The 26,001-nt window shown below is 55.2% G+C and overlaps 1 long non-coding RNA gene across 6 annotated transcripts in view; it reads left to right on the top strand.

Moving 5' to 3' along the window:
- The first annotated feature begins 621 nt into the window (after positions 1 to 621).
- The window catches only part of LOC116284928 (uncharacterized), a 93,739-nt gene continuing 68,359 nt past the window's right edge, over positions 622 to 26,001 (top strand). For all 6 annotated transcript variants that reach the window (XR_012062627.1, XR_012062625.1, XR_012062624.1 and 3 more), the window contains exons 1-2: positions 622 to 751; positions 1,950 to 2,486. This is a non-coding gene — a long non-coding RNA (uncharacterized lncRNA). The remainder of the gene's footprint in view (positions 752 to 1,949; positions 2,487 to 26,001) is intronic.

Here is a 26,001-nt window from a genome sequence, read left to right as displayed (position 1 = left end):
TAGATTTTCTCCCAAGAAGAAGCAATTTCAGGAGCTTACATGCAAAGTCTGTGGCATGCTAGAAGTCATGAACGCAGAGACTGTTTCCAGGGAGCCTTTCCCCTTGTCTGCAGCGTTCCTGGGAGGGAATTAATCAGGGAGTGTTTACTGCACGCCCTGGAGCTACTCTGAGAATGTGTCCCAGGCCAGCAGCGCGGGGTGAACGGCGCTGCCCCGTCCTCTCGCTGCATGTCCTGCTTAAAGCGCAGCAAGTGAAACTGGTTTCTGTGGGGCCAGACCGCTTTGCTTTCCCTCTCCCTGCGCTGTGCCAGCGCCTCTGGATCGCATTAAGCTGCATAAATAACAAGGCTGTTGTCAGATTCCCCGGTGAGGCGAGGGCAGAGGGGGAGCCCCGGGGCATGACCTCCGTGTTTCTCAGCGGGACTGCCAGCGCCTCCGCGGCCGCGCCAGGGCTGGGCCGGGGGAGGGTCTGCGCGGCGCTCGCGGGGCGGCCGGACCTGCGGCGGTTCCCGTGCGGGAAGCCACGCGAGATTCCCGCCGCCGCCGCCGCGGGCCGCGAGCCTCCCGGCCGCGCACCTGGGCGCCGAGCTGCGCGGTGCTCTGCGCATGCGCCTCCGGGTCCGCAGCCGTTGAAAGGGGCGTGCGTGGCGGCGGCACCTGGGCAGAAGCGTGAGTCTCCCTGGGACCCAGGGACGCAGGGAAGCCGGCGCCCCCTCGTCCCCGCCGTCCTGCTTTGGGCAGCCGCTTCCAGGTACACAAAAGCCTGCTGCCTGTGAGAAGGCAGGGTCGGGGCTCAGCTTCCGGCTACCTGGCCTAACCCACCTCGGCACCCTGCTCCCTCGGGCGGAGGGCCACGCTCACTCGCTCAGCGTGAGGTGGGTGCTTGTCCAGGTTGGCTGTTCCTCCAGGTTCTGCCCCCCCTTGGTGGGGGCACTGGGAACTGCTCTGCCAATGAACGATACCCCAACTTGTTTCTCCAGTTTTTAAGTGCAATATGTTAGTGGTTTTAAAAAAAAGGAAGGAAGGAAAAGGCGTGGGGGCGAAGGGAAAGGAGATGGAACTGCTGACCTACTACGTGCTGGGCACGAGCTGCACCTTTCAAAACTCGATGCCCACAACCCTCCTGGTGACAGGGTTATAGGCCCATTTCATGGATGAGCAAACTGAGGTTCAGGGGGATTTGTAATTTGTCTTGCTCACACCCACACGCAGCGTGGGATCCAGCCGGGATTCAACCTGGAAGTTCTAGTGAGAGGAGGTCCCAGAATGAGAAGCATCCCCTTATCACCTTTCTTGGGGATTGCAATGAGATCCTTCCTTCTCCACTGCGTCATTCCTCGACCACTTTAGTCCTGCTCCGTTACCCTCTTTGTATCTGCAAGGCACGGCCTTGCCTGTTTTAGCAAGGAGATGATTTCAGGGTTCCTCCTCCATGGAAAGCCCTTCTTATTCTTGTAATTATTCGCTAATAATTTAATACCATCCCAAGGAACAGGGCAATGTGGTAGAGAGAACTCTGAGGAATGGGACCAGGTCTTTCCTCATGCCCAAGATGGCAGAGCCTCTTCAGCATCCGATGACCTCACCCATGGATTAACAAGGAGCTTCTCCTGCAGTCCCAGGTCTCACTTGGGCTTTGCCTGTGTGACCTCATTCAATCCTCACAGCAACCGTAGGCCCATTTTCCAGACAAAGAAACTGAGTGCAGGTGTACCAGCCAGGTGCTTCAGCAGCCTGGACCTGGGAGGACGACTCAAGAGTCACGGACACATTCCACTTGATGGTGTTCCGGAAGAGTTTCCGGGACATAAGTTCAAACAGAGCCCCAGCCAGGGATGCTCTGACGGCAGGCTCTCCACCCCACCATCCTGTCCGGTTGTATTGGGTGTTCTCCTTGTTCTCTGAGAACCTAACGTATCTCTCTGCTCCTTGTCTGCTTCTCCCTCCAGATGACGAGACCTCTGTCCTTGGTGTCCATCGTTATGTCCTTGGAGTGTGGGCTGGTGACTCCCATAGCAGGTGCTCATTAAACATGGCTGGACAGTGGAGGGAGATGGACAGGGCAGCAGTGCCGAGTTCAAAGGCTTGGCTCACACCTGATTCTCCCAGGGAGGGCTCCCTGAGCCCCAGGACTGCAACCTCCCCCATTCTGTGGAGACGGCCCGGGGCTGCCCTCCGTCTGGCTCTGATCTGCGGAACAGCAACCTTGACGGGGGCTTCAAAGCACGTCTGCCAGTAGATCAAGGCTTCTCTCAGCCATGACAGCCCCCATCGCTCACCTCCCCAAATAAACCTGCATAATGAAGACAGATGGCCCTGGTCAGCACTGGCCGTGCTGGGAGCCGAGCAGTGCCTGCAGATGGGGCCGTGGCGGCGTGAGGCCACACACCCCACCCTGGAGCAGTGGTTTGGGGTGTTACCAGGATGGAGACTAGCTGCACCCCCTCCATCACCCTAGGGGGCAACATCTCTATTTGATAAGCCCGGTGAGTCTAAGGAGATGGGCCCCTTCCCAGACTCCTCATTAAGGAAGCACCCGGGGACTTGGGAGCCCCACCCCGGACATGGAGGAATGGCAGGTGGTGGGGGTGGGTGAAAGGCGGTGAGCCGGGGAGGAGCAGCAGACCCTGAACCCCGTTGGCTCACGAGCCTCTCATGTTCACAGGAGAGGGGGTGGCTTCATTGGAGGGGGTGGCACAGATGTCAGCTCACACCCAGGGCCTCCACTGGTGAGACTTTCTGGAGGGAGGCAGCTTCCAGCTGTCTCGGGGCAGGAAAGGCATGGCAGGCAGGCACTCAGCGAGGCCCACCCGGGTCTTGTGCAGAGTCTGGGGAGGGTGCAGGCCGCTAGCTGGAGGGAACCGATGGGAGTGCGAGTCCCAGGGGGGTGAGCGCTGGGCCCCAGGAGGCAGCGCCCAGACACCCTGCACACCAACTGCAGTGACCACCCCAGCTCACAGACGGGGAAACTGAGGCCCGAAGGGGCGCAGCCCACAGAGTGAGACCCCGAGGCACATGCACGCCTGGTTAGAGGGGCCCCACCGGGTGTCTAGACGCTTCTCCCAGCCTCCTGGGGCACAGAGGAAACGCGATGAGGCGAGGCCGGCCTGCGTGCGTTGTGTGTGTGGGGGGGCAGGCGGGCAGGCGATGCCTGTGTGGTCCGAGGGGGCTTTGTGTGTGTGGTCCGCCACCAGCCCAGCGCTGATCATCTGTCCAAAGGCTGCTAACTGCCTGCCCGGTGACCAGTCTGTTTACTTTAGTCCTGTCTGCACCAACTGAACTCAGAGAGCTGTCTCTCTCCAGCTGGACCTCCTCAGGGGGAGAAGGAAGGCGGGAGAGGGAGGGAGAGATGGGAGAGGGAAGGAGAGGGAGCCCCGGGAAGGGAGGGGAGGGAGAGGTGGGGGACGGAGAGAGGAGAAGAGGATTTGGAAGAAAGTGACGACACGTGAAGCTCTACACCGGGTAAGCTGTACAGGCGGTTTCCAAGAAATCCAGATGACCACCGAGGGGCCATTTCTCGTCCAGCCTTTCTCTGGCACCTTCCAGCCTCGGCCCCTCCCTGCTCCCCGCCCCATCCCCACACACGTTTGCTCAGTTGGACTGGGGCGATGAGTCACCCCTACCGAGCGTGGCTGGAGTTTGGCCTGTGTTCCTCCTCGCTCACACGGAAAGATGTCCCGAGGGGACGTGCGGTGCGCGTGTCTGCAAACCTGGGTGCAGAGAAGGCTGGCCGGGTGGGAGGTGTGGGCGAGTGTGGGCAGGGCCTGCGCCTGGTGTCCGTCTGTCCATCCCGTGCAGGGATTTCAGCCTTTGCGGGGTTTCCTGAGGGTGGGATGAGGGGGTGTCCTCTGGAGGGAAACCTCCCACGGAAATACATCTCGGAGGTGAGCTTATGACCTGCGGCCATGTGTGATTTCATTGCTTCCGCGAACGTGTTCAGATGATGTCCCCTCTCAGAATCTTGGTACTCAGCTTCAGTTTACATTTACCCCAACTTTACGTTTTCGATTGAGGATTTACTCCTCTTCAGGATGTTTCATATAAATCGTCTCAGTATCATACGCCGTCAAGAGGGATGGAAATGAGAGAGACAGAGAGACGGTTCTAGAAGGTCTGGTTTCAATGGATGTCAGACTGGCACTTTTGTATTGAGGTGAGATCTGCAGTCTGTAAGAAAATGATCAGATGTCATGCATAGAGAGGTTTCATTCTCCTGAGCTCTTTTTTGAACCGAAAGGCATCTTGGCAGTTCGTTAGCTAACCCCCACTGGTTTGCCGTCCCTTCCTGTGGTTTTACACAAAAGCAGAGCCGCCGCCCCCCCCCCCCCCCGCCTCCGGACAGACCAGGCGCCTGACTACATCGCTGGTTCCGAACCAGGTGGATTACAAACGCACAGCCTGGAGGTGAACAGGCGGTCTCATGGGGCGGCTTGTTTCCCAAAAGAGCAGCAGACTCCTTTTTTGACCCTGAGGTAAAACCCACGTAAGAGAACATTGAAGTGAACAATTCAGCTGCATTTAGCTCCTTCACAATGTCGTAACAATCACCGCCTCTGTCTAGTTCCAAAATGTTTTTATATTTCATTCTTTGCAAAAGAACACCCCACAGCCACTAAGCAGTTTCGCTCCAGCCCCCGCCGGCACCTGTAATCTGCTTCCTGTCTACAGATTTACCTGGAAAATCAGGCATTTCTTACTCACCAAAAGTACTGAATGAAAATAGCTTAGTTGTTGTATTAATATTATGAAAAATCACATACTCAGGTAGAAATATCAGTCATTACCAAAAATATAAAAAAGACAGTTGAAAAATGCCCCCTCCCAATTTCTAACTCTAAATGACTAAAGGCAGCATTTGGTGGCCCCCAGCCTTCCCTGCTCCAGCTTCTCTCCGTATAAACATTGCCATCACCCTTCCTTTTGAAAGCTAGTGGAATCATATTGGACAGCTAGTTTGGAACCTGATTTTTTAACCTAACAATGTATGTCAGGGACATATTTTCACGTCGGCACACACAGCTCTCCCTGAGCGTTTTCATCTGCCCCGGCTCCTTCCTGCAGACCCGCAGTTGCTTTAAGCCACCCCCTGGCTGGGTGACTAGGTGCTAGCATCTAGTTTTCATTCAAAAGGACTGACTTTCTGGGCTGTTAATTGATTGGATTTAGGGGCTTGCTCTCTGGCGGGAGGGATTGAGGAAGGATTTAAGAATTCTGGGGAGGAATTCAGGACTTCCTGACACCACCAGTGAGACCCCAGAGACCTGCAGGCACACCCGCGCGGTGCAGCCCCAGCAGAGATGACCTGGTGTTGTTAGAAGGAGTTGTCCAAGGACGGGTGACCTGCCAGCAAGTCCACCTAAGGAGGAGGCACATCCGGGCTGGCCGTGCGTGCCCAGCATGGGAGCAAGTTGTGCAGCGGTCAGGTGTGGTGATGGTTCTGGGAAGAGAGCAGCATTGAGGGTGAGGGAGGAAGCATCCAGGCTGGCATCGCTTCTGGGATGCTGGCCTGGAGGTGCCAGCTGGCTCGTGCCTGTGTGTGTGTGTGTGTGTGTGAGAGAGAGCGAGAGAGAGCGAGAGAGCGAGAGAGCGAGAGAGAGAGAGAGAGAGAGAGAGAGAGAGAGAGAGAGAGAGCGAGCGAGCGAGAGAGAGCGAGCGAGCGAGCAAGCCAGAGAGGAAAGAGAAATTCCCCTTAAAGGGAAGGACGTGTCGGTTTTCCAAAATCCTCTTTAGAACAGTGTAACTCAGTTCTGCATTTTGCCTTTGTAATGTAAATGGTTGCACTAGGAGATTTTTTAAGCCAGTTATTTTGCCAGAGTTCTCTCAGATACGTGCTTTCTCTCTCCACCTCTTGGAATTTTCTGGGGCCCAGACAGTCTCGGCTCCTCTGGGAAGGAGGCCTCCTGGGCCCCCAGGGCTGATCCAGGCTGAGCCCTGCATTTGCTCCTGCCCGTACAGCTCACACGTACAGCTTTGGGATGCCTCCCCATCCCGTCCTGTCACCTTTCCTGCCATATTCGCGTCTGCCCAGTAAGTGGCAAGCTTGGAGGGCGAGGCTCTCTTAGGACTTGGCCCTTGGCACGTGGGTGATGGGCTGGGAGTCGAACGCTTAGTCTGAGGCTACGAAGCCCTCAGAAGCGCCTCTTGTGTTTCTGAGGACACTGAGGTTCAGAGGCGTGAGTATTCATGGGGCCGGGGGCGAAGGGGTGGGAAGAAGGACCCTCGCCTCGCGGACAGAATTGAAGGAGTTGTGGGGAAACAGCCGTGAAGAACGCCCTAGTCCAGGGACAGCGGTGGTGGAACCGGGACTGACATCAGCCTTCGGGGGGGACAGCTTTTCTCTTATGCTGTTGGCCCAGAGTTGTAACTGCCTCCCAGACCCCCGAGTCTCTCTATGACATAGCAGTGATCTGCTGGGGGGTTCCTTGGGTTCTTGGTGGAGCAGATGGAGAGACGGGTGAACTCTGCTGAGGCTCCACCAGCACTCAGGGGACTGCGCACAGAAGTCAGTCTTTCTGCTTGCTCAGTCCCGTCCCCTCTGGACCTCCAGCGCCTGTCTGGAGACGTTCTGAGGTGTTCGAGGTTCACAGTGCGCTTAAAACTTCCTGGCGTCGCATTGCTGTCGGTGCAGGGCCTTGCGACCCTGGGCACAGCACTGATCCCATCTGAGGCGCTGGTGTGAACTCCTGGAGCAGAGCTTTGTGGAAAGGAGTCAGTGTCTCGTGTGAAATGCGCACGTCCCCGCACAGCACGTTTCCTCACAGCGCTGACAGCAAAACATCCTCCTCTTTTCACTCAGTGTGTGATTAAAAAAAAAAAACGTTCCCCGAGCTCAGGCCCTCAGAATCTGGAGAAGGGGACGTTTATAGGATACATGGAAGGGTCATTTATAAATTGATGTCACTGTTGACCAAACAGTTTTGCTTGTCTTTTTAATGAAATGATAACATTCTTAAACCAAGACGCACCCCCACCCCCGCTCTGCCCCCAGCACACGCCCCCGGTGGAGCCCTGTTTTGCTGAGATGCAGGCTTTCAGTACCAAGGCAGGCTGGCTGCAGTCCTGGCCACAGGGGCTATTTGCCTGCTGGTGTTAATTAAACTGATGGGCCAATTCAGTTAAAACAACAGCAACAACAGTGTAATTATTTGGTGGAATTGAGCATTTTTCCAGCTGAATCTGTCCACCACCAGGACAGGTGGGGAAGGAAGCATCAGTTGTGGCAAGGAAGCATGGGCGGCAGACCCGCTCCATCCCATCCTAGCTGGCTGCCTGGCCTGGGGGCTGGCCTGAGCTTCAGGGAGCCTTGGCTTCCCCATACCCTCCTTCCAGAAGGTTCCAGTCAGATGGGTGGGATATGCAGTGCATTTGACTCGGGACCTGCTACCAGAGGCTGTCGGTGTCCCCTCTGCCCTGGTCTTCCTCACCCCCCTCCCACATTGTGCTGAGAGGCAGAGGCATCTCAGACGTGAGGCGGTGGGGGGGAACCCGCTTGCCCTGAGGGTTGGGGTTGGGGGGTGGTTATTGGACTTTGATGTGTCTGGGAAGGCTACCGGAACCGTCTTTTTGAAACATATTATTTAATAGCATTCATTGATCGTCTGGCATATGCAAAGACCTCCACTAAGCTACTGTATGAAACCTTAAACCCAATCTGATCCAGGCTCCCGGCAGTAACAAAAGTGACAAACGGGACCCAGCTAGTCCTAGTCCTGAGGGCGGGAGGGGAGCGGGCGTGGGCCTGGCCCGCCTCTCAGTTCGGGGCTACTGTTCACCAGCAGTTCCACTTAAAAGGGTGCTTAAACCTGACTTTTCATGCATGTTTCTTAGGGGAAAATATATAGAAATGGTTTATAAATGTAACACTTGTTTATCATAGAATATCTGGAAAATACACAAGGGCCCAAAAGTGGATTTAAAAAAAATACAAAAATGCCACAACGGAGAGATCAGCACTTTCTGCATTTCGGGGTTTTGTCCGCGGGCAGCACACACATGCCCCGCCGTGTGGAGCAGTGTCTGAGCTATTGTTATTACTGTTAATTATCTTATCAAAACAGGGTGGAATTGTACATGTGCTGGTTTTGCAAATTACTTGCTTTCTTTGATTGCCCGAACATCTCCCTCGCCCTTCAGTATTTTTCTACAATGTGATTTTTAGTGTCCCCTTTCCTCGCTGCAGAGGCTCGGAGCACCTCTGTGTAGCTCAGCCTTCCCAGGGAAGGTGTCATGGAGATGCGTGTCTGGCATTGGCACTTGGGGCTCCGTGGGCTTTGGCAGCACTGACGTTAATCTATGCAATTTCGTGAACGTGGCTCTTTATTCTAAGCTCATGAGTCCTGCCCTGCCCAGATGCTGCCCAGGAGAGGGAAGGGATGGGAGCGAAGCAGCTAGGACTTGGATCCGCCCGTTCTGTGGCTCTGCCCGTTTGGGGAACTTCGGAGGCAGCCTCCCCCTTCCAAATCGGACTGTCGCAGACGCAGGCTGGGAGTGCTGAGTGTCAGGGGAGCAAGCGGCACTTCTTGCCAAGGCTGCTTCACCACTAAACACGGCAGGCGGCTCCAGACCCAATGCTGTCCCCCAGGAAAGGCACAGAAATCGAATTTTATCTCCCAAAGTGTGTTGTGGATGGAAGCGTGACTATTGCAGCAACGCCACCAATGCGAACACTTCACCCTCACTCTGAGGCAGACAGTGTTCTTAAGGCTCTCACAGGAACTCATTCAACTGTGCACCCGTCCTTTGAGGTAGGTGCGCGACACCAGCTCTCTGCAGCCCCAGACTGCCTGGAAGTGGGCTGGAAGGTTCTGTATCTGCCAGGTTGCCCGTAGTCGCATCCCACCCCCAGAAACACATCCTTGTTTATTTGACTTGAACAAAGCCCAGTATGTGCAACGTTCACCGCTCGATTCTTTTGTCCCCTCTTATCACAAAAACAGTGAATGGTTGCCACCCAGGTTTTGAGCGGCACCAAGAGAAATGCCTTAACATCCGCGTGGATGAGAACCTCCGACGCTGGCCCAGAGCCTCCGTCCTAAGGAGAGAGCAAGTGGGATTTACCAGCTCGTTGCTGGCACGTGGCGCTTCCGTGCTGCTTGCCCTGGGCCCGGCCCTCCTCCCACCGCTCCCGCTGGCCCGTGCTGCTCTCCTCTTGTGAGTGGGTTTCAGTGAAACTGGAGGGGCAGAGGGCTGCTCAGCAAGAGCTGATGGCACTTCACAGAGGACTTTGTGCCCTGCTTTCTGGTTTTCCACGACTTTGCATCTGGCCACTCCTGGCTCTTTGTCCCCAGCTGAGCTCTGAGTCCCCGGGGTCCCGGACGCTGGGGCTCTAATAAAAGACTCGGTTCCAAGGAGCTCGGGGACCAGCCTGGGGTGGCGCAGGTCCGTGAAGCTCACCGTCAGCACTGATGCTGCGGCTCTGTTCCTTCTCGCTGAAGTTCCCAGAAGCCAGTGCAGGAGATGTCAGAGATTTTGAGTCCATCTTCATGGTGAGCAGACTAGGCTCCCACAGGTCCTGTATAAAGCTGCCACCTTTTCTCCTTCCAACCTGAACTGCAGACAGAGCCCTTCCTCCATCTTCCAACCTTCCCACTGACAGCACTGGACAAAATGGGGTTATCGCTATTTTAACTCTTTTCTTGGGAATTTTGCCCCTCTACTTTTAATTAAAAATTTAATTTCACATGCGCAGATCCTTAATTGAATCCAGGTTCAATTTGACCACCTTCCTACCGCATTCTTTTTATTTGAAAGGGAAACGGGTGATGACCATGCTCCCAGGACAGGGCGGGTCAGTCTCCAGCCCCGGGGCTCCCCTGACCCTGGGGGTGGAAGGGCGCCATGGACCGGTCTCTGCACAGGGGTGGAGGGGGTTGGGGTGCGGGCGCCTGGACCTTCCTCTGCACCTGCCGGCCAGACCTGACTCCGACTCCTCCGGCCAAACAGCCCTGGAGCCGCCAGCGCGGAGAGGCAGCTAGGGAAGAGGACGGTGCACGCTGGGTCAAGGCAGAGCAGCCTGGCTGTGCGGCGGGGAGGGGAGAGGGGCGTGGAGGGCGGAAGGAGCAGGGACCCCAAGGGATGGAGAAGTGCGGGGCTAGTCGCTGAAGGGGAGAGAAGGAGTGAGAAAGACAGGAGGGCGCCTTGGAGAGGGGCCAGGACGGTTTTGAGGGGAGTGGGGAGAACTTCCAAAGAGCCTCTTTGAGGAGAGGAGCAAGCGGAGGTGAGTTTCGGAGGAGAGGGCGGGTCCCAAGGTGTGTGTGGGGTTGGGGAGGGAGGGAGGCAGAAATGCGGAGGGAAAACGGGAAAAAGGGAGAGGGAGCTCCAGCTGAGCTGGGAGGGAGCCGGCAGTGGAGCAGCCTAATGCGCCTCCCCCCGCTAGGGTGGCCCTTCAGCATCCCCCCTCGCCCCCCCCCCCCCCCGGCGGCCGCTCCTGCTCGGGTCGTGCTGAGCTCCCTGCCCTGAGTCCTCCCTGCCTCCCTGCTGCTGGACCCCCGCTCCCTTCAGCGCTTTAATACCGGGCCTCCTGGAGCCCCGCTGGTGGTGGGCGCTGGCACTGAGCCCCCCACGCTCACCAAGCCCTCTTCGGCCCCACCCTGCAAGCCTCTGAGCCTGATGACAGTGATGCATCCCTCAGCCCTCCCCCCACCATGGGTTTCCGGGGTCCGGAGGCGAGGGGACTGAGGTGGGAGCGGAGTAAGGGAGAAAGGTTAGGGTACCACTTGCTTGTGGAGGAGGCTGCACGCTGAGCAACTGTCCTTTCCCAGCCAGGCCCACGGCCCCAAGTGTGATAAACAGAGCACACCACCCTGTGACAGGTGAGCAGGCCTTGACACCTGGGGCCAGACTCAGGAGCCTTTAGTTTGCAAGAACCAATCCCAACCCTGCCAGATCACACAAATCACCCTTGACCCTTAATTGAGAGTCTAGGGCCCCAAGCCTGGGCCTATTGGATTTCCAGGCCTGCAGAGGGGCCCAGGAGTCTGGATTTCAAGTGCATGCCATGGGGTGACCTTTCCACATCCAGGAGTGGGTGGAGGTGCATGTAGCAGGCGCCTAATACGAGTTAGCAGATATGAATTAGTCCTGTCTACACAGCCTGAGAGGACACTTCGGCACCTTTGAGAGACTGGCCCTGCGGGGTTGGGGTTGTGTTGAGCCCAGTGGGGTTTCATTATCCTGTTATAGCCGAGGAGGCCGGGACTGTGCGAGGAGGGGTCGGGCCTTTGGCCTCTCCTACACTCAGTGCTGCCGGCTGAGTCAGTAAGGAGGGCAGCCCCGGCAGCCCCCACGCCTGAACTCCTCGGGTCTAGAGTCTGTGCCTCCGGTCCAGTCCTCGCGATGAGGCTCCAACAGCTTGCCGCTTGTTCCAGGCCCCTCAGTGACGAGCTGGGGCTCCTGGGCCTGCCCGGTGGCTCGTGCGCCCCTGCGCCAGGCAGTGAGCCAGGCCAGGCCTGGGTGAGGGCGTCCAGGGGCCTTGGGGGCTGAGCACCAGGTCTCCACTGAGCACTGCGGTCACTCACTGTGGCAGCGGGCGGCCAGGTGAAAGCTGGGAGTGCAAGCCCGAACTGGGGATGTGGGGCTTCAGGAAGGAGCCCCAGAAGCTCCAAGGAGCTGACAGTATGAACAGGGGTAGGTTGGGGAGGGGAGAAGGGGTCGGGGGAGGTGGATTCACATGCTGAGTCTGGAGGAGGAAGGGGGAAGGGGAGGGGAGGGGATTGGAGGGGTGCTGGCTTGCTCAGGGGTCTTGGCCAGTGGGTGGGGTATCAGGCCTCCTCAGCAGCTCCCCAAACCATGAAATCCAGATGGGAGACCCAAGGGAGGTGATGCCAGGGAAGCACGTGTCCTCTAGCTTCCTGGCAGCGCAGCAGCTGGGCTGGGGAGTGAGATCCTGCATCCACTCAGGGTACCAATTCCTGGCCTCTTTTCCAACATCACCTCATTCAGTCCCCATAAGTTCTGGTTCTGGTTGAGCAACTTTTGTGAAACTGGCCGCCCTCCAGAGCCCAGATCTCAGGGTTAGCTCCACCTCCCTGGGGGACCTTGTGATACCCCTGAGCTTCTGCACCCGGGACCCGCCAGCCTTGCTCCTTAAACCTCTGTGAAGGGTGCAGCCAGCCCTCAGAGGCGGGCTGCAGGGGGAGGGCTCCAGCGCCAGTTCTCACAGGCGCTGGAGTTGAGTAGCAGTTTTTAAACAACACCTGGAGACCCCAGGATGCCAGATTAGCTGGTGTGTGTTAATTAGTTCTTGGCCAAGTCAGGGCACCTTCGGAAGACCCCAACAGCAGGAAGAACTCTTCTCAGCAAGTGCATGACGTTAGCACGATACGGCTGAACGGGACCCAGAACCTGAACGCCCCCGGCCGGCCCCCGTGGGTGGCACGTTAGCTCCTGGAGGATTCCTGCAGGTGCCAGTCTCAAGCCTGGCCGGGAATCTGGCATATCCCTAGGCTTCTCAGGACTTTCCTTACCTCGGCTGGAGTCCAGGCTGAGGTTGGGGTGTTCAGCGTTACAAGGAGCTGTCCCAGGTGCCCATGAATATTCAGGTTCAACAAGCACAGTCAAAAGTGTTTCCCTTGAAGTGCAGATGAAGTGCAGCAAGTCTTGGCTTGGGGGGAAACAACAAAAATGAGAATTCAGTGTTGGGTTTTTCTTGAAGATGTGGTGTAATTATCACCAGCCTGGACTGATGGATCCTCGGTGAGCATTTTCTTCAGTAGCATGCTGAGTACTGTGGGGGTTCTCCTTCTATTCTAGTTATTCCTGCTTTGTAACAAATTACCCAAAACCTAGTGGCGAAAACGGCCATGTGATTTTGTGTGTGCCTGTGGATGCGGACTGCAGGAAGGGCCTAGGTGGGTGGGCCTCCCTAGGGAGCTGTCTTTTGATTGTGGTCAGGTGTTGGCTTGCATGTACAGAATGGCGCACTCTCGTAGCTGCCAGTCAGTGCAGTTGAGGCTTGCTGCCGCCCCGTCCTGGGAACTCAGCCGGGCTGTGGCTTGGAGCCCCAGCATGGTGATCTTGGTGCTGTGGGATGTCTTATGTGGCAGCTGTCTTCCCCCCCAGAGCCAGTAGCCCCAGAGGAGCCGGCAAGAGCTGCCTGGTGTGTCTTGCCCCTAGTGGGTTTTCTCTGGACTTTGCTGTTTGCATGGAACACACACACACACGCACGCACGCACGCACACACACAGCACCAGCAGCCTTTGGTAAATACCCCATTGCTTCTGCTGGGGTAACAGAGTTTTCATCTGCACGGGCTCCCAGAGTCTTCCTGGCACAGCAGGGTTGAGCTCCAAGGCCCGCTGGTGCTCAGCACCCAGTGACCCACCCTTCACGGGCTGCCCTCTTCCCCCTTTGTCCTGTCCGGCTCATCCGCTGATATTTCCTGGGACCATTAGCTAAACAAACTCCTTCACTTGAATGCTGTCTCTGCCTCTCTTGGGAAGGAACCCAAATGAAAACAGTCCCCAAGAAGGATGGCTGCTTCTCTCAGGCACAAAGGCCTCCAGACCAGCCGTCCATATGAGAGGCTCCCAAGAAGTAAACAGAAGTGAAGGACCAGCAGACTCGTAGCAACTTTCGAAATCAGAGCCGCCCCGTGCAAGGCTTAGGGAACATCCTCGAAGCAGCCTCCCTGGCTATTGCTCAATACTAGGTCCCTGGGTGGGGAGGGTTGGGGTCTGAGCAGAATGAGATCCTGCCCACACTGTCCCCTAGAGCCGAAAGCAGGGATTTAGTGAGAAGGGACTTTGGCTGGTGGCTGGAGAGGGTCCTAATGGGAGGACCCTGTATGAGAGGCAGTGATGGTGGGTCTGCTCAGCCAGCCTGGACGCTGATGAACTGGTCCAAATCTGCTGCAAATTCCTGAGCCCGGCTCTGAGTCTGGGCACTGTCGGAGGGCCTGTGGGCCGCGGACTTGCCCGTCCTACTGATGGCCAAGGCAGGGTGCAGATTCTTTATCTTGGCCACCCTGGGCGTGTGCAGTGGCTTAGAGCAAGCTGTGGGTTGAGGGCCATGCTGGGTAGGATTCTGTGCTTGTGGTCAACTTAGGGGAAGGGAATTTACTGTATTGCTGAGCTCAATAACCAGCCCTAAAGATGGAAAACCAGGCTCAAAAAGAAAAAAACAAACAAGAAGGTACTAAAGTCTGTTTGTAGTGCAGAACCATTTGATGGTTTCTGTAGGTCACCATGGCTGGGAGCTATCATATTTTTTTAACATGTGTGTGTATAGCTCTTACTATTACATATATATGTGTGTGTGTGTGTGTGTGTGTGTGTGTGTGTGTTTAATCTTCATAACAATGTTGTGAGGTCAGTAATTTTATTATCTCTGTATTTTAGACAAGGAAACTGAAGCACAGGAGAGTTTAAAATGACTTGTCTGTGGTTAGTGGCAACCAAAGTAGAGGCAACAGAGAGGATTCAAGCTGAACTACTTGGTTTTTGGAATACTGTTGCTTTTTCAGTTAAAACCAAAAGGCCAAAAGATGGGAGAATCTGGCTATTATCTCCCTGAAGGTCTTCAGAGGTCTTTCTTTGGAAGCTTTTCAAGCTTCTTTTTCTGAGGGCCAAAAAAGCTGCTGGAGCTCCATCCATTGCATTGACATTCTGGGAAGAAGAAAAAAGTGGTTGTGATGGGAGGAAGAGGATGAAAGGCTGCCTTTTTAGCTGAGTCAACAACACTTTAAGATGTTTTCTTGGAAGTCCTACACAATTGCTTTGGCTTACATCTCAACAATAGTAATAAACAGGATAATAATTATTGCAATAATAATAATAGAAATCCTTGCACCAACCTCTTTCCTCTTTCTGGGGCCAGGGAGTAAGAACCATGTGAAATTATAATGAAATCTACCATATCCTGGTTAACACTTGAATTCCTGCCTTTAAGAATGCTTTAAGTATCTCGTGACCACAGCAGCCTTCACTAGGCAGGAATGGAGCACAATTACTGGGGTGCTGGTGGACTTAGTTAAATAATTAGAGTGAACTGCTAGAGACCTTCTAGTTTCTGTGTTTAGGTTAAATCGGCATTGCTGATTCTCCATGGCAAGGCTTGCTTTCAAGTTCTTATTGGTGTAATTAAGGGTGGTACTTTGCAAAGAGGACGCCCCCTGTTTACTTTTGCACTCCCGGAGACCCAGCAATTACCTCCTCCAGGCCTGGGAAGGTGTGAGAGCAGACACGGCTCCTGCTCCCAGCTGGCCCACCAGGCATGCCCCGCTTCACGAATGCAGAACCCAGCACACCATCAAACTCAAACTTAAGCACCAGGTCACTTCAGGTAGGTGTCGGGGGGTTGTCTGTTTGTTTTTCCATCAGGACAGGCTCCCCAGGGTCTCTGAGGTCTTCGGGACCTGGGGAGGACTGGGTGCTGGGCTGTCTGGCACCAGTTTCAGGATGGACTCCCTCCTATCCCAGCTGTCTGCTTTGTGCCTCAACCCTGGGGGAGGGACAGCTTTGCGAGCCACTCAGGGACATTTTGGAGGTGATGCTCCCTCCAGCCAGCTGTGTCATCCTGGGCAGTGTGGCTTGCCCTTTCTGGACCTCAGTTTCCTCAACTGGAAAGTGGAGGTCATCCCAGTTAGTGAGCAGGAGGTGTCCCCCACTCCCCACTGTATTTTGATTGTGTGAAGCTGTGCGAAGACCAAGGGCAGAAGAGAGAAGCCGAAATCAAGAAGTCACCGGGGAGCAAACAGCTTTCCCTCCCCGCAAAGAGCTCCCCCTGCCAGGTATGCTTTAGTTCCCATTTTGAACCACCTCCCCTCCTTCTGGGCCGGATGGAGTCAGTTGATGGTCTTTGACAAAGAAGTTTTGAAGGGCAAGACACACCACTGAAGTTGCTCAAGTTCTCCAGTGTGTGAGGTGGCATTCTGCGTCACCATACAGAACATATCCTTCTGGGGTAAAAAGCAAAAAAGGCCCATTGAGGAAGAGGCTTCCCTCCTGGGCATTCCTCTGTGTTCCCGGGTGAGTCCAGTCCACAGAGAGGCCGCACGACAGCACCACGCGCGTGCCGTGCTGCGCTCAGAGGCTCCAGTCCTGCTGAGGGGCCTCTGCGGCACGGGAGTCCGGGTGCCGGGCACACGGAGCTTCGGAGAAGGCATTAGAGAGGCTTGTCAGTGCTTCTCAGGCAGCTCCCCTGGGGTTTTAAAATTTGATTTCCTTGGCTGAGAACTGAGTTCTTGGCTTAACCACAACCTCATGAAATATTAACAGTTTCCCCACTGGAAGTCGTGTGCATGCACACACGTGCGTGTGTGAAAATATAACTTTCTTCTAGAAAATTCTAAGAATGCTGGGGTAGCATGGCCCGGGAACACTGCCAAGTGCCAGGACCCCTGTTGATATCTCATGGAATCGTCCTGATACCCTACCACCCCCATCACAGACAGGAGGAAACTGAGGTCAGACAGGAGCCTGGAGAGTCACCAGGGTCACCTGGGTGGTCAGGGTGAAGCTGGACCCAGCTCCAGGGCTTCTGCTGCCCATTAGTCACAGGGTCGGGGTTCCACCCGGGCCGATAGTGCCTGTCCCTGACTCTGGAATTTTCCCTGGGAGTTCCTCCCTGTCGGGGAAGCGTCTGCACCTTTCTTAGTATCAGTGAGGACAGGCCCACATTCCCCACGGTTCCTGGGCTGCCCCAGAGCCCAGCCCTCTGGTGCTCCTTGGCAACGTGCCGCCCTCCTCCATCCCTCGCCCTGTTTCTTTCTGGCACCGGAAGACTGTTTGCTTCTGCCAGCAGCTGGGGACCAGGCTAGCTCTCCAGGCACTGGGCAGCTTCTTCTCCTGGCACCTGTCTACTTGGACATGCCACACTCCCGTTCTCCATCAGCCTGGGAAGAACTTGCAAGGCCATGGGGGTCGCCCTCTTCAGGGCAGGAAGAGTCACTCGAAATGGCTCTTAGGGGAGTCTGGGCTCATTTCTGTCGGTGACCCCCTGATAACCTCTCCTGGGTTTCATCTTTTTTGATATCTGGATAGACTTCCTTCCCTTGTGAAGTCAGCCTCAGCCGGGGTGTGCACCCAGCTCTCTGCCACTTCATGCTGTGTGACCTTGGGCAAGTGACTCAGTCTCTCTGGGCCTCATCTTCCTCATCTGTAAAATGGGAGCAACAATCACCCCCGCCTCATGGGACCATTGTGGTGACTGTGTTGCTTGGTGCACCCAGACTTTGAAGCCCAGCCTGCACACCATTAGCACTGAGTGTTTGCTGCAGCTCCTGTCTTTGTTTTTAGTACAAATTCAGCGATCAAGAAGCCCAGAGCCTCTTTGCAAATAAGTGATGTAGTAACTTCACACTTTGGTGGTCCTGAGGGTTCAAATGAGGCATATCTGAATTTAAACCCTAGAGTCCCCCTTTAAAAAAGTGTTTTCTATGGAAACCTGTCCTCTGGTCCTTCATTATGCACTGCTCTACCGTAGGGAAAAGGCACCAGAGAAAATCAAATCGTATTTTTCATCCTGTAAACTTAAATACCAATCACTAAAGGAAACATGGGAATTTTCTGGCGTTAAAATACTGTTGCTTAAAATAAACCAGAGGATATGAATTCCAAGGAGTTATGGTTGAGTTGAGGTTCTAGGGGAGTCCTTGAAAGGCCACTTGCCGGGGTCACCAGATCTGCTGAGCCCTTGAGACTCAAATAGCTCCCCAGTTTCGACCAAGACGCTTTCCCATGATCCCACAGCAGGAGACTTGTCCTGCTGGCTGTGGTCCTCCAGGCACCTCCCGGAGGAATGAATATTTAAGCGAAGTTGAGATTTTCTTAGCAAGACGGAATATAGGGGAACCGCATCCAGGATGGATGGATGGGTGGATGGATAGACAGACAGATAGATTATGGGTGGACACCTACATACACAGACAGATGCAGACGTCTGGGCAGGTGGAACCTGAATGCTCTGGTGCCCAGGAAAAGGCTGCTTGCCGGGCTGTGCTCTCCCTTCACATGTCCGAAGGGATTCCTCATTCTGATATTCCTTGCATGGTAACTGAACCTCTCTTATTTTGCCTCCATAGGAATAGCTTTTACCTATGACACGTCAGCTCTTAGCAAGGTCACTGGGGAGTGGCCTTGCAGTCTCTGGTGGTCTCAGGCAGCGATGTGCTTTGAGTGATAAAAGCAGTCGTCCCAGGACCCTAATTCAGCAATTATCTGAAAGTGATAAATCTGCATGGCAGACAGGCCCTGGTACCCCCCAGATTTGGCTGGTGGCTTTTGATAAGGGTCGCCCCATGTGTAAATGTCCCTCAGTCCCCGTGGAGCTGTAGGGGTGGGTGATGGAGCAGTGACAACTCCATAGAATCTTTAATTCTTCATAGCCCCACTAACTCCGAGTCTGAGCCTCTGTTCACAGAATCTTGGTCCCTTCCAGGGCCTCCCGTCACTTTGCCAGGGTGGTGCCTGAGAGCTCTGGGACTCACCTGGTGCTGACACCACCGGGAGACACACCTGCCCTGGACGTCGATGTCCACTGAGGTCTCCACTGGTACGGCCTGCCTCCTGCCCCTTTGGCCCTTCAGGTGTGGTGGCTATTTCCAGGCCAAGCTTGGGGCCGCTGGAATCCTGTGAAGCCATCTATCGCCCCGCCTGCCGTGGTCAACTCAGTATTTCCTCTCCGGGTCTTACTGCTTCTCAGTAACGGACAGACTCTCCTTTGCATAATTTAGGAAGTAGGTTCAACTTATATAACAGACATCCAGAGTTCACAGGTTTATTTCTCTCCCATGTTAGACACAGGCAACCCAACTTGAGTTTCACCAGTGCGTGAAGGGTATTAGCACTGGGGAGGCCAGGTCGTTGAGGGGCCCGGGAGTTGGAAGGGTTATCCGTGGGTGCTGGAGAGGGGAATGAAGAGGAGGAGCAGGAATGAAAACACACTCCATGGGTAGAGGAGAGACAGTGGAACCCCTCCGTGACAGTGACCTCCAGGAGCACGAGGTTTTCAAGACATGGTCAAGATGGAAGAAAGTGGTTTGGAAATGGCGACGATGGCTAAGGAGCGGGGGCAGGCAGACGGCTCTGTGTGTGTGTGGTTACTGAAAGGGTGAGCCAGCCTTCCCCGTGTAATCAGGAGACGCCTAGTGTCCTCCTTAAACCCCCCCCCCCACCTTTTCGACTGCATTCAGCCATTGCCCTCCCTTCTCAGCCCAGCCCAGTCTCAGACGGAGCCCAGAGCTGCCTTTGGGGCGAGCTAAGGATGCTCGGTGTCCCCCTGCCTGCGCCGATCTCTTAAGCCCAGCTGCAGACACTAAGTAGGAGAAAGCTAAGTGTTGGTTCCAGGTTTCCCCACCGCTGCCCCCTTCGGCCTCCGCTGTGGATGACGAGGGGCCGCGGCTCCTGGAAGAGAGGTCCCCTGTGTAGCTGCCGCCGCCGCCTCATGGCTCAGGCCTTTATGACATCCTGTGTCTGGTCTCTTCTGTGGGGCTTTCCAAATTCTGCCCCTTTCCCCAAATTTCATGTGGAAAAATGAATTTGAAGTAAGGCGGATTTGGAACTGAAAGAAAGTGCATAATGGTTCTCAGTTTTTTGAAAAATTTTGCTCCATAATTGCATGGGTGAGAGACCGAACAGAAAACGGGTGTGATAAAAGCCTAAGAAACAATGAAAACTTATAAAAATAATCGTTCTCGCCACGTGGGCCTCACTAGAGGGCCAGGCTCCGTGGGCACCGGCTCACACACGTGCTCACACCCAGTCGCAGCGGTGCTGCGCCCTAGGTGCGGGCGCGCGTCCAGGCTGCAGGTGGAGGGGTGGAAGGGCCTATTTATTTCCAGTTGTTCTCGCTGATTGACTGACTGAGGTAATGCGCAACTTCTGTGAAGAGCTCATAGCTTTTGCATAAAAAGTTGGCAGGAAGAGCTGTGTTGAGGGTCTGTCCCTGTAACTGACCACCACCTAGCAGGTCCCCCCGCAGTGGCCATGACGTCTGGCTCTCTGCATCTCTCTTGCCTCCTCAGGGCCTCCAGAGACCAGAGGTGGGATGAGGAGATGGAGGTTTCAGCGTGTGCTGATGGACTTTCCTCAGGCCACCCAAGGAGCCATGGACCAACAAGGGGCTGAAATGTCTCTCTCCTGAGCACCCCTGCAGGAGGGGACTGAGTGATGGAAGGGGAACGTGGAGGGTCGGGTGAGGAACACTTGGGTCAGACGGCTGCAGAGGCCTCCACAGGAAGCGGTCAGAGCACATGCTCTGAGTCAGCTTCCAGCTGAGAGAGGCGAGCAGGGTATGCCCGGCAGGGCTCCTCGGTCAGAGTAACTGGGGCAGGCGCATGGGAGGTTAGTGTGCCTTCAGCCACAAGTCCCAGCCAGGGGCTGAGAATGTGACCCTGAGAGAGAATTGTCCCCGCAGCCTGGGGGCTGAGGGTAGCTTGGTGGATGGAAAAGCAGGGGCTCTGAAGGCCAGGACTCGGGTCCAGATGTCCCCTCCCAGGAGACATCTGGTTCCTGCCGAGATGGAGAGCACCATCCTCCAGGCCCTCCATCCGACAGCCAAAAACCTGAGTGCACCCCCACAGACACACTCACAGAGCCCGGGAAGTGGGGTGGGAAGGGCCGGCTGCTGAGGGAGCTCGGAACTTGGGGCATGACTCAGTCTCGGTGGGGCATCCCCTGAGCATCCGTATCTTGCCTCCCAAGTACCGCAGATGGGGAATGGGAAGCCTGGAATCTGTCTAGAGGTGATAATTTTTAGAGCCGGCCCGAGGAAGCTGTAACAGCCGTATACCCAAACACATCATAAGTGAGTCAAAACGGAATCAGACGAATGTGCAGGTAACCTGCAAGAGGTCAAGAAAAGGGGAACAAAGGAATGAAAAATGGACATAACAAAGAAAATAAACAACAAAACAGCAGACAGGCTGTAACAGATTTATAATCACTTTAAATATAAACGTTTTAAATACAATCAAAACAGAGGTGGGCAGAGTGGATTGGGGAAAAAAAAGCCACACCTGAACTGTGTGCTGTCTACAAGAAACTCACTCCAAATATACTGACATAGGTAGGTTGGTTGAAAGTAAAAGGACGGGAAAGGATCTATCATGCAAATGTTAATTTAAAAATAAGGATCGGCAGCTGTGTTAATATCCGATCCAGGGGACTCTAGCAAAGAAAGCTACCAGAGACAGGGAGGGGCCCCACGTAATGAGCGTAGGGCCCATCTGCCCAGCCTTCTCCTCTGCCATCCGCTGTCTCCATCGACCAGAAGCGCAGCCTCTGTGGGCCTCAGCCTCTCTGTCTCTCAGGTGGGGACGGTAAACGCTCTACAGGATACTGTGGAACTGGGAGTTTGGGGTTGGCAGATGCAAACTACCATGTACAGAATGAACAATGGTCCTGCTGTGCCACTCAGGGGTCTGGAGCCAGTGGTGCGTGGTTGTCATGACGGAAACAAGCACGTGCAGGTTTGTGTGTGGCTCAATCCCTGTGCTGCACACCAGGAACCAACACGACATTGTAAATCAGTTATACTTCAAGTTTTTTAAATGTTTAAAAAAGACTCCGAAGGTTAAGTACTTAGTACAGATTAGCACCTGGTAAATGCTCGGTAATGTCTCACCCACATCTTAAACACATGCATTTCTGCATCACCATTTAAGTGATGTGTATCAGTCAGGAAAACAGGAACCGTAACGTCATGTTGTGGGTGTGCGTGCGTGTGCATGAGATAAAACATGCAAAATGTAAAATTTACCATTTTAATCATTTTTAGTTCAGTGGCATTAAGCACATCCACGTTGTTGTGCTGCCATCACCACTGTCCACCTCTGGAACTTTTTTGCCATCCCAAGTTGAACTCAGGACCCCTTAAAGGCACCAGTTACTTTAACAGAGAGAATTTAATAGGCAGTTTTTAGACCAGGTGTCAGAAGAATGAATGAGCAAAAAGGCAGCATGAGACTCGGCCAAGGTGGGAACCATAGACAGATGCAGCTCCCACCTCTAGGGCTTAGGGCGCAAAGGGAAGAGGTGGGATTGGCAAGAATTGGGAAGCTTGGAAGAGGGGTCCTGTGAAGCTGGGACCCAGACCCCAGAGGGAGGGAAGCAGAACTCGGGGGGCACAACAAGGCTGGTTCTGCCACGGCAGAGGGGACAGACCTGGCCGGTGGCACCAGCTGCCTGGCTGGGATGGAGAAGGACATTGCTGTTGTGATGCTGGTGGGTCGGGGGCATACAGGAGGGGCACCTCCCCCCGACCTCCCCTTCCTGGCAGCAGTGTCCCTGCAGCACCCCCACATGCAGAAGCAAATGGGGAGCAGCTGGGAGAGGTGTTGAGGGCAGAGCCCCAGCTCCCGCCTCACTGTGCAAAGAACAGAGGGCAGTGTTGGAGCGTCCTGGGGCAGCCCAGGGGCTCAGCACCACAGAAATGTACTCTCTCACCTTTCAGAGGCCAGGAGTCCAAAATCAGGGCACAGCAGGGCCGCCGTGAACCCACCAGGTGCTCCGGGGAGCATCCTTGCTGCCTCTTCCAGCTCGTGGGGACCCCGAGGTTCCTTGGCTGGTGGACACATCCCTCCAACCTTCGTCTCTGCCTTCACATGGCCTTCTTCCCTCTGTGCGCGTCTGAGTCCAAATTTCCTTCTTCTTATGAAGATGGACCAGCACCCCCCACCAATTCATATACTCAACGTTTCCACCCGTAGCAGGTGGATTTGGAGCTGAGAGGCAGTCACCTAGTAACTAGTACAGGCATTGCTCTGAGAATCAGGGAATATCGGCCCCCACAAGTCACTGGGCCTTTGCCAAACCTCAGTTTCCCCATCTGTAAAATGGGGGCGGTTAGCAAACCGGAAAATCAACCAGCTGTGTGGCCAGATGTGGGACACAAGCCAGCGTGACCCAGGTCCTGCTGCTGAGGCACTCAGGGTGAGCAGAGGCGGCCCAGAACCTGCAGGCGAACACAAGTTAGGAGGGACTCTGCCGGCCCGCGGCGTGCAGGCGTGCTGGGAGTCCTGGGCTGACGTCCCTGCTTGTTTGACCCTGGGGGACGAGCGCTGCCCAGCTGGAGTGTGAACCAGGCCGTGGGTCTGCAGGGCAAGAGGCCTTTCCTCGAAGCTTCTTGATGGGACTGAGGGATCCCAGACGGGGCACAGAGCTTATGTATGCGATGCAGAGTGGTTTTCAAAGGGCCGAGGCTACAGCTTCCAAACTCATCTGACCCAGGGTAATGTAAACCACCTTCTGCGCTAGACCTACAGTTTATTTGTGCAGTTTGGGCCGTTTCTGTAAATGTCTGACCCCTTTGGAAATCCGATCCAAAGGAGCGCAAACGAGGGCTTTTATTCTCCCTAGTGGCATGGCGGTGACGTTTACCTGTTGCAAGTTCTTTATTTCTACTTTTTTAACAGCTACTGGGGACAGAACCCAGGAACTGGTGCATGCCGAGCACACGCTCTGCCACTGAGCTGCACCCTGCCCGGCCCCGCTGCAACGTGCTAAATGCATAGACAAGCAAGATAAAGAAAGGGCCCATTTTGTTCTGTTCTGTCTTGTTTTTGAGCATCTTGGCACTAAGGAGAAAGAAAAACACGTGGATTGGTGAGGAGTGAGGAGGCGTGGAGCTGAAACTTCTCCGGAACTCGCAGCCCGGGCTTACGTTTCAGGGGCCCAGTAAACTGGGGACGGATGGAAAGGCCCAGGAATGGACAGGGAGGGCCCTTCCTGGGAGTCAGAGTGAGGGTGCCCAGGTGAGGGCTTCCCGGAAGGGGTACACAGCAGAGCTGTTTGTCAGAACACCAGGAACCCCCTGCAGATCGTCGGACCTGCTGGAAACGTGCCTGTTAAGGAGAAGATACTTGGCTTCCGCATACAACGACCGATTACCACCAACTTCTCAGTATTCACAAAGCAGGACTCGCTGCCGCGGACACGTCAGAGGGGGAGACCCTGTGCTGCTGTCAGCTGCAGTGTGAGCGCCGTAAGTTCCCGTGCATCACAGGTTCCCAGTTTTCAAATTGTTACGTTGTTCTTGCAGTTTTCTGGGTTTGGAGACACATTACAAACAGCAGAAAACTATCAATGGAAACAAATGAACACATCAGTAGTTCCCTGTATAAGAATTCAGGGGTGATTTTCCAAATCTTTAACCACCGGCGCTGGTAGCTTGGATATTGGCACTCACACGGCTGCTGATCAGCTCGGAGGCCCCTGTCCGAGATGCTGTTTCTGTGCCCTAGCAGGCCGCGTGTAAGGTGCTGGCTGTAAGAACACTGAGCTCTGAGCGGGGTACCTGGCCCCTAGTTGTGGCCAAACTTCAGTCTGCACAGAAATCCCTGGGAACCTTGTTAACACTCAGACTCCGGGACTCTCCCCAGAAGTTCGGATCTACTGAGGCCGGGGCGGGGCCCAAGAATCTGCATACTTACCGAGGTCCCCAGGTGCTGCCCTGGTCTTGTGTGGATAGAGGACCCACCTGCGTTGTTGTCCTCACTGTGCCCAGCACATACGTCTAGAAACACAATGAATGCTTGTGACGTGACCCCAGACTTCTGAGAAGGGAATGTAGCCTGTGTTTCCACCAGGGTCCTGATCCGAAGCAGACGAACCACTCAGATTTCAGAATTCCACAGGATCTGTTTCATAAGGGATTTTTATATGAGTAGGGTGGGGGTTTGGGGGGCCCGAGGGGAAGTTCCAGAAGCCAGGGCCGGTGGGCAGTGGAGCTGTTGCCACCCGTGTCCGAGGGGACAAGGGGAAAGAGGTTAGCAGGACTTAGGAGAGAGTGTGCAGAAGTGACCTTTGTGAGCCTTGGAGTGAGGGACACGACAGCCACGGTGACCTCCCAGGGAGGGACCCCCCAGGAGCAAGCGGACGCCTGCCCAGCCCCTCCCTCTGGTCTTCCGCGTGGCTCCCCTTGGCTGGGCTTCCCTGGAAGCAGAGGGTGAAGAAAGGCAGGCGGTCTGGAGGGGCCACGAGGGAACATCCCAAATCTTCCTAACCTCCTCCTGAGTCCACGCTGTGCCCTGCCCCACTGTCTCCGCCACACTGTCTGCTCAGACCTTCACTGTCTCTTGCCTGATTTATTGTCACAGCTTCCAAACTGGTCCCCCTCCCCCAGCCTTGCTTCCTTCCAACCCAGCCCACCTTCCAGGGATTTCTAACACCCACACCTGATCATGCCACTTGCCCATTAGATCCCTTCCAGGGGCCCCCCTGCCTGCAGGGAAGAGCCCCATCTCCAGGCCCAGCCCCCTGGCTCTCTCCAGGTTCCCTGCTCACTTGTGGGGACATCACCCTGGAGAACCAGGAATTCCCAGGAGGCCCCTGATTTCCTTAGCACACCTGCTTCCTCTGGCTGGAGTCCTTCCCCCGGTCTTGGAGGGCCCCTCCACCTCCTTCAGGATTCTACCGCAGTGCCGCTTCCTCCAGGAAGCCTCCCCTGACCTGCATCAGGCCTCCTTCCTCTTTACCCATCATCATCTGGGTCTGGAACCCAGGCAGCCGCCTGCAGGGGGCAATGCCAGGCTCGGCTCCGCTCACTGAGTAAAGTTTCCGGTTTCAGTAACTGCACTGTCCTTCCGGCCACTTCCCCCTCTATCCCAGAGCCCTGGGTTTGGACTGGGTCCTGTTCCGGAGCACAGTGAAGCCTCTATTCCTCGGGCTCTGCGTCCAGCCCGACCTGGGGCACTCGTATTTCAGTGGGCTTTGTGGTCACATCCGAGCTGTTCAGTTTCACCTCAATCAGCAGCACTGGGGGTGCCGAGCTCAGCCTCGTGGGTTTGGTCACCATCAGTGCCAGTTAAACAAAATGCCAGTCGCCAGGGCAATTCCACCTTCGAACCAGCCAACAGCAGAAGAAAAATTGTTCCTAAAGATACCTGAAGCCAAACTGAGATCGTGAGTTCCTTCTGGGGGAACTGGCCCCAGCCCCCTCCCATCCCCATTTCCTCCCATGGTGTCGAGTCCCACCCCACCCACCGCACATTTTGATTTTTGTTCAGTTCACCTTTGTTGGGATCTGGGTTTGACTTCTTTGAGTGGTTAGTTGAACCAACAGACC

Source organism: Vicugna pacos, chromosome 21 (assembly GCF_048564905.1).
Source record: "Vicugna pacos chromosome 21, VicPac4, whole genome shotgun sequence".
NCBI lineage: Eukaryota > Metazoa > Chordata > Mammalia > Artiodactyla > Camelidae > Vicugna > Vicugna pacos.
The sequence above is the reverse complement of the archived record's forward strand: the minus strand, read 5'-3'. Positions and strand labels throughout refer to the sequence as shown.